Source organism: Vespa mandarinia, chromosome 25, assembly GCF_050613455.1.
Source record: "Vespa mandarinia isolate Hongniang chromosome 25, ASM5061345v1, whole genome shotgun sequence".
NCBI classification, from domain to species: Eukaryota; Metazoa; Arthropoda; class Insecta; order Hymenoptera; family Vespidae; genus Vespa; species Vespa mandarinia.
In genome coordinates this window covers 1,567,501-1,582,500 of record NC_140834.1, presented here as the reverse complement: position 1 = coordinate 1,582,500, position 15,000 = coordinate 1,567,501, and the positions used below count along the sequence as shown (strand labels likewise).

Sequence of the window (15,000 nt, the reverse complement as noted above, 5' to 3'; positions counted from 1 at the left end):
AAAAATAAATTAATATTATCGTATAAGACGCGTTACTTTCAACGCATTTCAAGATCAATTAAAAATTCGACCATTTTTTTTTTTCCTTATTAAATTGTCAAATAAAATTGGCGTATGGGCCCTTTAATTAAACGGATACATCACACGCGTTATTACAACGTCAATTTAAATAAATCCATTATGTCGTGTAACATAAAGAGAGATTGAAAGAGAAAGAGAATGAAATAGAGAGACATACATACATACAGACAGACAGACAGACAGACAGACAGACAGAGAGAGAGAGAGAGAGAGAGAGAGAGAGAGAGAGAGAGAGAGAAATAAATAATCAAGCCATTTAATTAAGATCGGAAATCACGAAGGTTTCGTTAAATCTCTAAGTACCTATGTAAGTAATGATCAGGTACGTAGATAATCTGATACAAAATGATAATAAGGTGTAAGTACTTATAAAGACTACAGCTTTTTCACTCTCTCTTTCTCTCTCTCTCTCTCTCTCTCTTTCTCTTAGTCACATATGTACTCAGACGTTCTCTATCTCTTTCTTTCTTTTTTTAAACGCGTCTAAAAAGGCACCCAACTTCTTCTATTTCTGGCTGTTGTCGTCCGGGTTTGCGTAACCAGGAGGACGAGTTTGCGAATCGACCATTTCGTCGAGCACGCGCATGTGCATGTGTGTGTGTGTGTGTGTGTGCATGTGTGTGTGTGAGTGTTCTTCTTCGTTCGATTTGGTAAAAAAAAAAAAAAAAAAAAAAAATGACAAATATACAAGGAATAAAAAAAAAAAAAAAGAAAAAGAGAGAAAAAGAAAGAAGAGAAAAGAAGCTGAAAAAAAATTATTACGTACTCTCTCGTTCGTGACGATTGATTGTCGAGAAAGTGAATAAATGAAAGACAAAAAAAAAGAAAAAAAGAAAAAAAAGAAGAAAAGGAAAAAAAAGATAAAAAGAAAAATTAGAGAAAATTAAGAAATAAAAAGAGGAATAAAAAGAACGAATAATAAATATTTGCATAATGATGATGATAATAACAATAATAAATGTTTTTCGTTTAAATTTATATTTTTTTTTTTTTTTTTTTTTTTTTTTTTTTTTTTTTTTTTTTTTTTATTAGTTTCTTACATTTATTGTTTCACCATTTAGAAATTATTTATTCGTTCGAAATATTTCCAAAAATATTTTCACGCAAATATTTTGCTAAGAATGTTTATTGAAAAAAAAAAAGAAAAAAAAACAAAAAACAAAAAAAATGTAAAAGACAAATGGAAAGAAAAAATAAATAAGAACAAATATTTTTAATATCTAGATAACATTTTTCTTTTTTTCTTTTTTTTTTTTTTCGAAAGAAGGTCCTTCAAAGAATTGAATATTTTCTTTTTTGCTTTTGATTTGTAAAAATGTATATATATATATATATAAATATATATATATATATTTTTAATATTTAAATAATACATTAATATATTATATAGAAAAGAACGAAGATTTTTTTTTATCGTTTAAAAAATTTTCTATGCATAGTGTGTTTCAAAAATCTTTACTTCGGCGAAAAGTTCATAGGTCATTTTAAAAGTCGATTATTTATATTGTAGAAATTCGATTTTAATTTTTTTTCTACGGATCATAAAACTACGAGATATGCACATAAAATTAGCCAATCATAGAAATTAGCTTAAAATATCTCGAGGAATGAGTTAATTGATTTTTTTTTTTTTTTAAATTACCTAATAACTTTTGGATCGTGTAAAAACTTTTGGCTCACCCTGTATACAAATATATCTCGTAAGAAATAATTTTGGAATATTTAATCGCTCGTATGTGTATGAGTGAATGTGTGTGTATGGGTTAAAAAAAATTTATATATATATATGTATATATATGTGTGTGTGTGTATATAATTTTTTAATTTATTTTAATTAATTTATACTTTTTTAAACAATTCGTAAGAATTCATTCTTTTTTTAATTTTTAAAATTTTCGCCCAAATTCGGTCGAATTCTTTTTACCATTTTTTTATTTTTATTTTTTTCTTTCTTTTTCTTTTTTTTTTTTTTTTGTCAATTTTTCCATCAACTCCAACCCCTTCTTTTTTGTTTGTTTTCGGTACTCCAAATAAAAGGAATCATTGCGAAAGAAAACAAATCAGAAGCAATATTCACGATTAGTTGGACAAGATACAACTGGACGACATTTGTGTTCAATTTTTGTGTGCTCAAGTGATACTTCAATTTTGGTGGATGAACAATTCAAAGGGAGCAAAAGAAAATAAATAAATAAAATTAATAAGATAAAATATATGAAATAAAAAGGGAGATTTTTTTGGTCTGGTCAATTTCTTTTTTTTTTTTTTTGAGCGAGTTTCTTTTTCTAACCAAAAAATTCGTATCAATCGGCCATTTTGTTTCGTTAATTTGACCATTTTGTTTTGCTAAGTCGGCCATTTTGTTTCGCGAAGTCGGCCATTTTATTGATATCGCTAAGTGCTGCACAACTTAATACACGTATAAACCAGAAGTTCTTCAACGTCGTCATCGTCATCATCGACGATGTCGCGGATCTCAATCAGTGTGACAATGGAAACATGAGGACCGTTAAAAATCTCCAAGCCAATCGAACCACCTCCGTTCTGATCGACCATAAATGACGTAAGTGTTATTTTACTTTTCTTTTTCTTCATCTTTCTTTTATTTTTTTCATTTTTATTTTTTTTTCGACTTTTTTTTTCGACCTTCTCCGTTATCTTTATTTTTAAGTTACGACTTACAGAACGACGATTGCTTTTAATGAGAAAAAAGAATGAACGAGGCGTGGGGGTAGGGATTGAAAGAAGTTAAAACGATAAAAAAAAAAAATTGAGAGGTAGAAAAGAAAATACGAGAAATAAGTTAATTTTGTTTTTATTCGTTTTATTTACTTTATTCGGAATACGACAAAAAAAGAAAAAGAATGAGGAAAATAAAATACGAGAGAAAAAAATTATTCTTATACTTTTTCATTTATTTTATTTTCTTAATTTACTTAATTTACTTAATTTATTTATTTAGTTATTTGTTCTGAATGAAAAATGAAAAGTTATTAATATCATTCGAACTTAAAAAGAAGAACTACTTTTTCTCTTTTTTCTCTTTCTTTTTCTTTTTCTCTTTTCCTTAAAATTTCCTCGCAAAAATTAATTTCTCTTCTCACTTTTTTTGTTCTTTCAAATATTTTCGCAGGAATTATTATCTTTTTTTTCTTTCGTTTCTTTTTCCCGATCTAATCATATTTAATTATTTATCTGTTTGAAAAAAAAAAAGGAACGAGTATACTCGAGAAAATTTTTATTCTTCTTCCAAATTTTGTTCAAAAAAAATGTTTCTTTCCAAATTCTTCAAAAGATTCTCTTCTATTTTTTTCTTTTTTTTTTTTTTTATTCAATGAACATCGAGAAACATTTAAAGAAAAAAAAAGAAGACATTGTCAAATAATAATCGACCATTGTTATTGTTACTATTATCATTATATTACTCTTATTATTATCATGATTGAATTAAGCCGACGAATGGCGACCGTAGCTTGAATTCACAGTGAAAGTGCCGCGATCACGTTTTAAGTACAGTTCATACAGCAAATGTTTGCCGTTTAAGTACATTATCGTCAGTTACAAAAATTTCCATTAATTTTGTGCTTTTCTTAAATATGAGTTTTTCTTCGACTAGTTCTTTTTTTTTTTTTTTTAACTACATTGATTATTGAGATGAAAGAAAAATGGCGGAAAAAGAAAAATGACGATAAATAAAAATGGTCGAAAAAATTAAAATTGCTAATGGCTGATATCGGGCGTAGAGAGGGTTGGGGTGAAGCGAGCGAAAAGACGTAAAAAAAAAAAAATAATAAGAAAAGAAAAACGAAATTTAATTGAAATTAAAATATTTCTTACGTATTATCCGTAATACAATCAAATTATATATCTTAAAAAATATAATATATACGAGTATTATATAAATCTTACAAAAAAAAAGAACACGTACATAAATATATTAAACTCATAAAATTTAGAAAAAGAAATATATATATATATATATATTTATATTAAATTGCAACAATCTCTTTTTTGTTCTCCTCTTATTTCATATATTTAGAAAAGAAAATTTCGTTTTTAAATAAATACATCAACGCGTTTTAATGAATATACATAACCTAAATCATAACCTATACCAAACATAACCTTTAAAATAACGGGTATCGTAAATGTGTTTCATGTTTTATTTAATTTTTCCAGTTAAATAAAAGATTTTACACATTTACTATGTATATATACATATATATTTCATATACATGTATACATATATATATATATATATATATATATATATATATATGTGAGAGAGAGAGAGAGAGAGAAAGAAATACATTAAAACTATACTAGTCGACGACTATGAATTTACCAAGTTTGGTTTATCGGGACAGTCGAAGCTACCACTTTCATTTCTCTGTTCAACGCCAGAGAGGCCGTTGTTACACTTTCCTTGAAAGAGAGTGAGAAAGATAGAAAGAAACAGCGAGAGAGAGAGAGAGAGATGTATGTAGCTTATATATAACGTGTGGTTTCAAATGGACAAGCTAAAACTCTCGGTTTCGATTGCTCGTTTTCTCAAGCGAAAAGATATACTGAGAATACTTGTACAATACATATATATATATATACATATATATATATATATATATATCATTCCAAAAATTTTGTCGCGATAAGAAAGTACATAAATGAACGTCAAAATCGAAATAAAAAGAATTGAATAAATGCGAACGAAACAAACAAAAGACAAAAGTATGGTGGACAAGAAAATGGCTAATAAAAAAAAATGGTGGACAAGAAAATGGCTAACAAAAAAAAATGGCGGACGAAAAAATGTCCGATGAAAACATGTCGAATGAACGAGAAATGGCAAAGAACGAAATAACCGACAAAAAAGATGACGAACAATAAAATGGTAGATGAGAGAAATGACGGCCAAAAAAAAAAAAAAGAAAAACATAATGAAAAGAAAAAATATGTCGGGCAGAGAAAAAAGATGACGCATGAAAAATTGTGGATAAAAAAGAAATGGCGTATAAAGAAAGATTATGGATGATTAAAACGTGTCGGATAGAACAAAATGTCGGAAGAAGAAAGAGAAAAAAAAACAAAACAAAAGAAAAGGCAAAAGAAAAAAAAATGGCGTTATAAAGTAAATATCATCTTCATCGACTTAGTAATCGTTTCGATTAAATCAAAACGTGTAACTTTCACGTGCGCTAAGCTAAACTATTACTAATTGTACGGAAATATTCTCACTAACTCGACGTTAGAGAGTTTCCTTCCGTCTTGCGTCGCTCCATTTCCTTTTTCTCCACTTAACTCACCTACCTATCTTGTACACGTCACGCGAACATATTTGATTCGTTCTTTAGATAATACATAGACACGCACATACATATACACACACACACACACACACACATATATACATATACATACCTCATATATTATGTTTAACATAACGAAAGGGAAAAAAGGTAATAGAGAATAAAAAAAAAAAAAACACATATACACATACATTTCAACTCGTTTATCGATTTTAACCAAAAATAAGACTAAGATAGCGGGATTGAGGAACCTGGGCCTTATCCCTCTCCCCCCCTACCAATCAGACCCCCTCGTTCTTTAGTAACTTTCACAAGCAAACTCGGAGAAAAGTAGCGACCTTTTCGATGAGCATTCACGGTGAATAGTTCAAGTGCAAAGTGGGACAACAAGACGACTTCGTTTTCTCGTAATTTATATTGAAATTAAATTATCTATGGGAATCAGATTAAATAGTTTATTCGATTGAATATATTTTCGAATATGTCGGTAAAAGACGTCGAGAAAAAAAAATGTACAAATCGAACGAATTTATTTTATTTAATTATTAATATAATATTATAATAAACTTGTGCATACTTTATATATATATATATATATATATATATATAAAAGATTTGATTAATATATTTCACTCGACATTATTATTATTATTTTATTTATTTATTTTTTTTTTCATTTATTTTTTTCTTTTTTTTTGGGAGGGAAATTTTAAATTGTCCAATTAATTTTAAAATGGCGTTTCTATTATTAAAAACAGTAAAAAATTCATCGAAATTACATTTTCTTTTTTTTTTCAAAGTAATATAAACATAAATTATGTAATAGTGATAGATAAATATATTTTAATTAATATAACAACATTATCTCTTATTATTGTTATTGTTAATTTTTCTTCTTTTAAGATTTTGAATCGACCGATCAATTTCAAAATGTCGAGAGACATAACCTATTGATAGTAAATAAAATTAAACAAATTCGATCGGATTTATAATCTTTAATTTTTTCAATATCAAATAATAAACGAATATAACTAAATATTATTAATGTAATTAAATATTAGTATTATTATTGTTATTTTTTTTTTTTTACAAATTTTTAAATATATCGTTAATTTCAAAATGACCGAATTTTTAATCCACAATTTTTTCGTAGAAAATTATAAACGAATTATAAACAATTATATCATATATAAAAAATTGAATTAATATAACTAAACATTATTATTATAATTATTATAATTATTATTATTATTATTATTATTACTATTATTATTATTGTTTTTACAAATTTTAAATATGGACCAATTCCAAAATGGCGGTAAACTCGTACAAAAAAAAAAAGAACGCCGAAAAAATTTACTTAAAACAACTCCTGCAATGAAATAATAAAGTTATGAAATGAGAGAAAAGAGAGATGAAAAAGAAGAGAAGAAAAAAGAAAAGAGAAAAGGAAAGAAGAAAAGAACAAACAAAATCTGTGTCGAATGCGCGCGCGTGCGCCAATTAAATTATCCGTTGTTCTTTGCGTTAAATTTACAAAAAAAAAGAAAGAAAAAGAAAAATTATTTCTGTATATCCCATACATTTGTAAAGGCTAAAAGGAACAAGGAAGTGATCGTAAATTTTTCAAGCATGATCGAATCTCTCGGAAGTGAACGCTTGATTAAATTGTAATAGGAAAAAAAAAAAAGAGGAAGAAAATAAATGAGATAAGAAAAGAAAAAAGAAACCATAATGATCGCGCGTAGGCGAGAGCACGCACGCACTCTTGATCGTTCATCATAGGATTATATTATGAATTATTATTATTGTTATTATTATTATTTTCCCATTAATAGACACATAGAAATTGATGATCGGTCATTGAACGTATTTTCCTATATTATTCTCAACGAAAACTTTCGAACATAGTTAGCGAATAAGTATCCTCCATGTTGAAAGTAAATCTAAACGCACAGTTAATTTCTAATATTTATTTACACGTACGTATATCGTTTGTACAAAATGACTCGTTTTTTATTAAACGAAAGTAATGAGCCAAATATTTTTGTATTTTATTGATTATGTAAAAAAAAAAAAAAAAATGTTTCGAACAAAAGTTTCCACGTAATTGATTAGGATAACGCAATGTCAGTTATGATTGTTTCGTAGATGGCGTCGTCGATTTCAACCCTTTTTTTTCTTTTTTTTTTATTTTTATAGAAATCGATATATTTACGTCATACAAAAATTGTAAATATAATATCGACATGATACTCAATCGAGTACTAACATTGTTTATTTTAATTTATTATTTGTTTAATTTAATTTGATGATAAATTTAATTTATTATTTTAATCGACATCTCATAGAGGTTATGGCGCCACTTTTGGCTCGCCTCTTAAATATTCGGACAAAAATAAATGAATTAAAGGGATAAGAAATAGAAATTAATCGACATATTCATCGATTGTCGGATGATAAATTGCAAATAAACAGAAAAAAAAGAAAATTGATCGTATTTAATTGCGATTTGTCGATTTATATTGATAATAATAATGAATCGCCATATTCAATTTAACCTATAAATTCGTTTAAAAATTTTCGACGAATATTTCTTACGAATTATCTCGACGTATAGAAAAAAAAAAGAAATAGATAGATAAAAAAAAAATTTTAAGAGAAAAAAATGCAAAAATAAAAATTAAATATACGCGTATATGAACGCAGATACATACCACGTGCACATACACGTGTACACACACGTGCACACACAACACATACCCTCTCCCTCTCTCTCTCTCTCTCTCTCTCTCTCTTCTTCCTTTCTCTGTTTTACGTAACGCTTCTACAAGAGTTCTTATCGATAATAATTATCAAATGAATGAAATATATAAATTTCATAAAATCTCTTTCTAAATGAAATCGTTGAAAACACAAACACACATACACACACACACACACACACAAACACATGTACATGTATATATAAAGTTCGTTTTTAAATACGGTGAGAGTGGTCTCGTACTAAAAAAGTAAAATCGAGAAAGACTTTCGACGTTCAAGAAATCGTCAATTCACTTTTGCAATCATCGAGCGTACGATCGGCAGCCCGGTATATATATATATATGTATATATATATATATATATATATACTACAGTCTACAGCTGATCCATACTCGATACCAACAACAAGACCGTAGAGAGACTATGGCAATTTTCTACTCTCGACATTCGTGCCGGTTGTCACTTACGTATGTACAGTCCGTGACAATAAGATCCTGTATTACATCTATATAGATGTACGTATATACATTGTATATATATATATATGTTTATGTATTCGTGTATATATTATTATTAGAAATTATATTACTTTATAGTGCGTAGATATATATATATATATATATATATATATATATATATATATATATAATTAGAATATTTAAAAAAAAAATATATGTATTTAAATAAATATATATTTGTATTATGATTTTTATTATATATTCTATATATACTATATATATATGTATTTATATATTAAATATAATATATAATTATAATAAATTAAATAAATATTTATATAATTATAAAAAATTAAATAAATTAAATATATTTTATACTATATAATTATTTTTCTCCTATAATATTAAGTTGGAAACTATGAAACGGGCGTTGAATGAAAATAAATAACTAAACAAAATGCCCGTTTCATAGTTTCCAACCTCATATATATATGTATATATAATAATGTAATATATATATACATACGTACATGTATATGTTTATATATATATATATATATATATATATATGTATATATATTACGTTCTTTATTTATTATAATGTCTAACGTAATAGAACGATGAAAAGGAAGACATATATAGATAGTAATATAATAATCTCAAAGAATAAACAAAAAAAAAATTGAAGAAGAAGAAGAAGAAGAAGAACAACAACAACAACAACAACAACAACAACGACAATAACAATAACAGCAACAATAAGAAAGAGAGAAAGAAACATCGGGAAAGATTAAAAAAAAAAGGGGAAAAAGAGAAGAAAAAAGGAAGGATAATAATAAAAGAGAAAAAAAGAAAAAGAAAAAGAAAAAGGAAAAGAAAAGGTAAAGAAAGGAAAGAGGAAAAAAAAAAAAAGATTTACTTTCAATCCTGTAGCATTGAGCTCACCAGTCTCCTCGTTTGATCTCACGTGGACCACCACGTGAACGTAGGTGGCTTTGGAACGGCCATTCTAAAAGTAGCAATCTCTCTCTCTCTCTTTCTCCCCTTCTCTCTCTCTTTTTCTCTTTCTCGTTCTCTCTCTCTCTTTCTGTCTCAGACACTGTCTTTGTCTCGGCCATTCTAAAAGTAGTTCTCTCTCTCTCTCTCTCTCTCTCTCTCTCTTTCTGTCTCAAACACTATCTATCTGTCTCACTCTCTCTCTCTCTCTGTCTCTCTTTACTTCATACTTCATCTCTCTCTTTCTGCTACGTACTATGCCTATTTCTTTTTAATTCATACATTGTCTATCTCTATCTATCTCTTTCTTTCTACCTCGTACTCTGTCTCTCTCTTTCTTTCTACCTGGTACTCTGTCTATCTCTTTCTTTCTACCTGGTACTCTGTCTATCTCTTTGTCTTTCTCTCCCTCTCTCTCTCTCTCCCTTTCTTATTCTTTCTCAGGATCTATCTCTATCTCTATCTATCTATCTATCTATCTCTCTCTCTCTCTCTCTCTCTCTCTTTTTCTTCCTCTATCTCTATCTCTATCTCTTTTCCGTTCGAAACGATTAGGGAATTATCTACGTTTGTGCACGTGTGTAACGTCACCTATATTACCGATTGAAAGTTAACCCGTTCAACGTTGCAGCAGCCCAAGCTGCAATGTACCGTCACGATCGTTATCTATCGAGTCACGCCATTAGAAACGAATAAATCGAGAATTCCGACTTTTTAAACTCTCAGGTAATATCGATATCTATGTTTCTTTTTTGCAATTAAATGTTAACGCTAATGTTATTTATTGTTATTTACGATTGTTATTATCTGGTGTTATTTTCGTATTTTTATTGTTCACTTCTCTAGTAATTTTTCTTTCTTCCTTTTCCTTCTTCTTTTTTTTTTTTTTTTTTTTCCCTTTTCTTTTCTTTTTCCCTACTTTTCGTTTTCATCTTCGTTATCGTTAATCGTTCTCTTTTTACATTTATCGACCTTCATTCTTGTGGATAAAATTTTCTTCAAAGAAAATCAGTTTTTTTTTTTTTTCTTTTTTTATGATTATCGCATAGAAAACGTTGACATTGTTATAGTGTGTATTTTTTTATTTATTTATTTATTTTATTATTATACTTTATGATTTCCATTTTTATGTTCTTTTTCTCTTGCTTTTTCTGAATAATTATAGGAAATAAATATCATTTTATTGATTAACTATGATAATATTAAACATTGTTACTCGGTTTAATTGTTATTATTTAAAATTATATTTATGACTTTTTAGTTTTTAGATTTTTGATTTTTATGATTAATTCATTTTTATTGATTAATGAAAGAAAATAATTGTCGCTTATGGTTAGCAATAAAAATTATTGACGTTTTATATAGTAAATATGTGTGTGTGTGTGTGTGTGTGTATTATTTTCGTTTCTTTTTTTTTATTTTCTCTTTTTTCTTTGAATTTCATTTTTCATGATTTATTTTTATGATGAATTAAAAAATAATGAACGTTATTTATGGTCAACCATAAAACAATATTAAGGTACATATTATTATTTCCTTCTTTTTTGTTCTTATGATTTTCATTTTCTATGAAGAATTAAGAAAAAATAAATGCCAATTATGGTTAGCCGTAAAAATTATTTATATATTTTTTTTTTATCTTTATGGTTGATTTGGATGGATAATAGAAAAAAAAGTATATATATATATATATCGTTATGGTTAACCATGAAAATATTGACTTTTATATATTATTATTATTATTATTATTATTATTATTATTATCATTTTATTTCTATAGGATTTTTATTTTTATGGATAACTAAAAAAAAACAAAAAAAGAAAAAAAGAAAAAAAAAGGAGAACAAATAATGAATATTATTTATGATTAATCATGAGATTGTTAAAATTTATTTATTAAAATTTCAGGTATTTTAACGTTTTCCTTTTTTTTTATTGCTTTTGTTTTTTTTTTTATGTATATATGTATATTTATTATTAAGGATTATATAATTAAATAATATATAAGAAATATATAATAATATACAAAAATATAAAAAGTAATTTAGTTCTAGTGTCGACCAAACAAAAAAAAAATAATAATAATAATGATAATAATAATAATGATGATGATGATGATGATGATGATAATAATTATAACAATAATAATAATAATAATGCCAATGATAATGATGATGATGATGATGATAATGATGGTGATGATGGTTATAATCATAATCATAATAATAATAATAATAATAATAATAATAATAATAATAATAATAATAATAATAATAATAATAATAATATTAGTAATAATAGTAATAGTAATAAATTTCGTAAAAAAAAAAGTTCAAACTTAATATAAAATATTATAATAAAATGCAATTATGAACTCTACGATCTACTTACCTAAATAAATGACAATTAGTAAAAGTGTATTATAAACGTTTTAAAAGCGCGCGAACTACTTTCGAATTTGAATTTGTGATCGCACGGTTACGAATAATTCATCGATCAAGTTTTTCTTTTTCTCTCTCTCTCTCTCTCTTTCTCTCTCTTTAACGTGATCCAAATTAATTTTCTTTTATTTGTCAATTACTATGATCAATCATGTAAACCTAACGACGATTTTGCAATTATTAATTAATAAATCCTTCATAAATCTATTTATAATCGATCGTGATAACTTAAAAAGAAAAAAAAAAACAACGAAAAAAAAATAAATAAATAAAAACAAAAAAAAAAAGGTAAAAAGGAAATGTTGGGCGGATCAAAAATTTTTCAATTGAAAGATTTCAAACTTGATTATTTCAAAAGTAGAGAAAGAAGATGAGATGGAAAAGAGAAGAGAAAAAAGAAGAAAAGAAAAAAAAGAAAACAGAAAAAATAGAAAAAAGAACGTAAAAATTAAAATCAAAAAGAAAAGAAAAAACCGAATAAAAGTAGAAATAAAACGAGAAGGAGAAAGAAAATGATTAAAAAAAAGAAAAACAAAAAAAAATAGAAAGATAAAAACGAAAGAATAAAAGTACAAGAAACAAATCTGCCTTTGTGTATGTGTGTGTGTGTGTGTGTGTGTGTAAAGAAAAAAAAATTAATTAAAAAAAAAAAAGAAAAAGAAAAGTAAAAAGAGAATAGACTCGAGAGAAACGTAGCGAAACAAAAAAAAAAGGAAAGAGAAAGAAAAATGAAAGAGATTGAAAATTGTGAAAAATCTTATATATTTATAAAGAATGAATTTACATGAAAAAGAAATCACACACACACACACACACACATACACAATGGTACAAAAATATATTATAAAAAATCAAACGAACAGTCACATATACGTATACATATAAATATATAAACTCTTAAAGTAGAATAATCGTAAGACATCCTCTATTGTTAAGTTGGAAACTATGAAACGAGCATTGAATGAAAATAAATAACTAAACAAAAACGCCCGTTTCATAGTTTCCAACCTAATATATAAGTATTAAGTTGGAAACTATGAAACGGGCGTTGAATGAAAATAAATAACTAAACAAAAACGCCCGTTTCATAGTTTCCAACTTAATATAAAGAAAAAATTAATTTATCTACAAAAAAACAATCACACACATACACAAACACACACACACATGAAATTACATACAAATGTAAAAGACAAACAGATAGTCACACACACACACACACACACACACACACATACACATACACATATACATAAATACATAAGTATACAAACTCTTAAAGAAGAATAATCTTAAGATAGAAACGAGAAGTTCATTCTGAACGATGTAATCTGAAAAGAGTATGCGAACAAGTTAGATAGATAAATAGATAGATAGATAGAGATAGAAAGATAAAGAGACAGAAAGGGAGACAGAGACAGAGACAGAGACAGAGACAGAAAGAGAGAGAGAGAGAGAGAGAGAGAGACGAATAACTCGTTTCGTTGCAAACGTGCTTTTGCTACATTTACCTTCGTCTTGTGTTGATACGGTGAAAGCTGATATTTTGTAACACTCCTGCCATTCCGTTCAGTTCCATTCCATTCCATTCCATTCCATTCCATTCCATTCGATTCGATTCTATTCCACTCGGTTCCATTCGATTCGTTTTGATACGATAGGATACGATACTTAGACGGTATCGCACGTTCCAACTGGCTATCCTAGCTCGTACCTCGTATTTACTTATTTACCTTTATTCGTTTCACTTCTCGTTGGATTTACAATCGAATAAGAAAAAGAAAGAGAGAGAGAGAGAGAGAGAGAGAGAGAGAGAGAGAGAGAGAGATCAAGTCCCGTGTAAAGACGAATGCATGCATGCCGGCAAAACACAATGCCAGGCGCACCCAGAATACATTTTTTTCTCTCTTCTTTTTTTTTTCTTTTTTTTTTTATCTTTTTCTCTCCCTCTCCCTCTCTCTCTCTCTCTCTCTCTCTCTCCCTCTTTTTCTCTATTTGTCTCTCGTTTATTTTCTTCCTTTTATTTTTTTCTTACATCTTTTTTTACCTTTTCTATTTTTGTTTTAAATCGCGTACGTTCATTCTTTGTTTCTGTCTCACTCCTTCTATGTGCATGTTACGTGTGTATGTGTGTATGTGTATGTGTGTGTTTGTTTGTTTGTTGTATATGTGAGCATATGTGTATAGAAGATCGCCATTTTTAATCCTTGGAAAAATTGAATCGCCATTGTTGTAAGCGTTCCTTCTTTTTTTTTTTTTTTTTTTTTTTTTTTCAATGATTGTGATAGGTTATGGAAACTTTTGATCTGATAAGAAAGGAAAAATGAAAAAAAAAAATGAAGAAAAATGAAAAAAAAAAAATGAAGAAAAATGAAAAAGAAGGAGAGGAAGAATTTTATGAAGAAGCATAAAAGTAGGAAAACTTATTTATTTCTTCTTTGCATCTCTCATATATAAAATAAATATATTTTTATCAATAAAAAAAATCTTTTAATAAATTTATTATCATTTTCTAACGAAGAAATTTTGATAAAGAACTTCGATCGTGTATTGGAATTTATTCTTTACAAAAAAAAAAAAAAAAAAACAAAACAAAACAAAACTAAAAAACAAAAGAAAAAGAAGAAAATAATGAGAAACAGATAGTAAATAGAAAAATTTGAAAGAATACGAGTATAAGAATTCTTTCGTTAGAAAACGAAAAAAAAATTAAAAGAAAAAAAAATTGAATGAAAATTGATCGAATAAAAAATGGCTGCCAATTACCAAGTGAAAAATTCAATATTTAATGAAATAACTTTATTCAAGAGCGTGATTCGAATATCCTCGAGTCGTCATTATCATCATCATCATCATCATCATCATCTTCATCTTCATCTTCATTTTTATCATCTTCGTAGTCATCGTCATACTCGTCGTATTTTCTTACAACGCAATCGTTTTAAAATCCT

The 15,000-nt window shown here is 26.8% G+C and overlaps 1 protein-coding gene and 1 long non-coding RNA gene across 6 annotated transcripts in view; one reads left to right on the top strand and one right to left on the bottom strand.

The window, feature by feature from the left end:
- LOC146872176 (uncharacterized) overlaps positions 1–13,797 on the bottom strand; it is an 18,840-nt gene extending 5,043 nt beyond the window's left edge. The window contains exon 1 of the long non-coding RNA XR_014983595.1: positions 13,561–13,797. This is a non-coding gene — a long non-coding RNA (uncharacterized LOC146872176). The remainder of the gene's footprint in view (positions 1–13,560) is intronic.
- Positions 1–15,000, top strand: part of sona (sol narae metalloprotease) — a 78,497-nt gene that overhangs the window by 3,546 nt on the left and 59,951 nt on the right. For all 5 annotated transcript variants that reach the window (XM_085664172.1, XM_035877525.2, XM_085664171.1 and 2 more), the window contains one exon: positions 2,119–2,644. The gene's annotated coding sequence lies outside the window, so the exon portion shown is untranslated. The remainder of the gene's footprint in view (positions 1–2,118; positions 2,645–15,000) is intronic.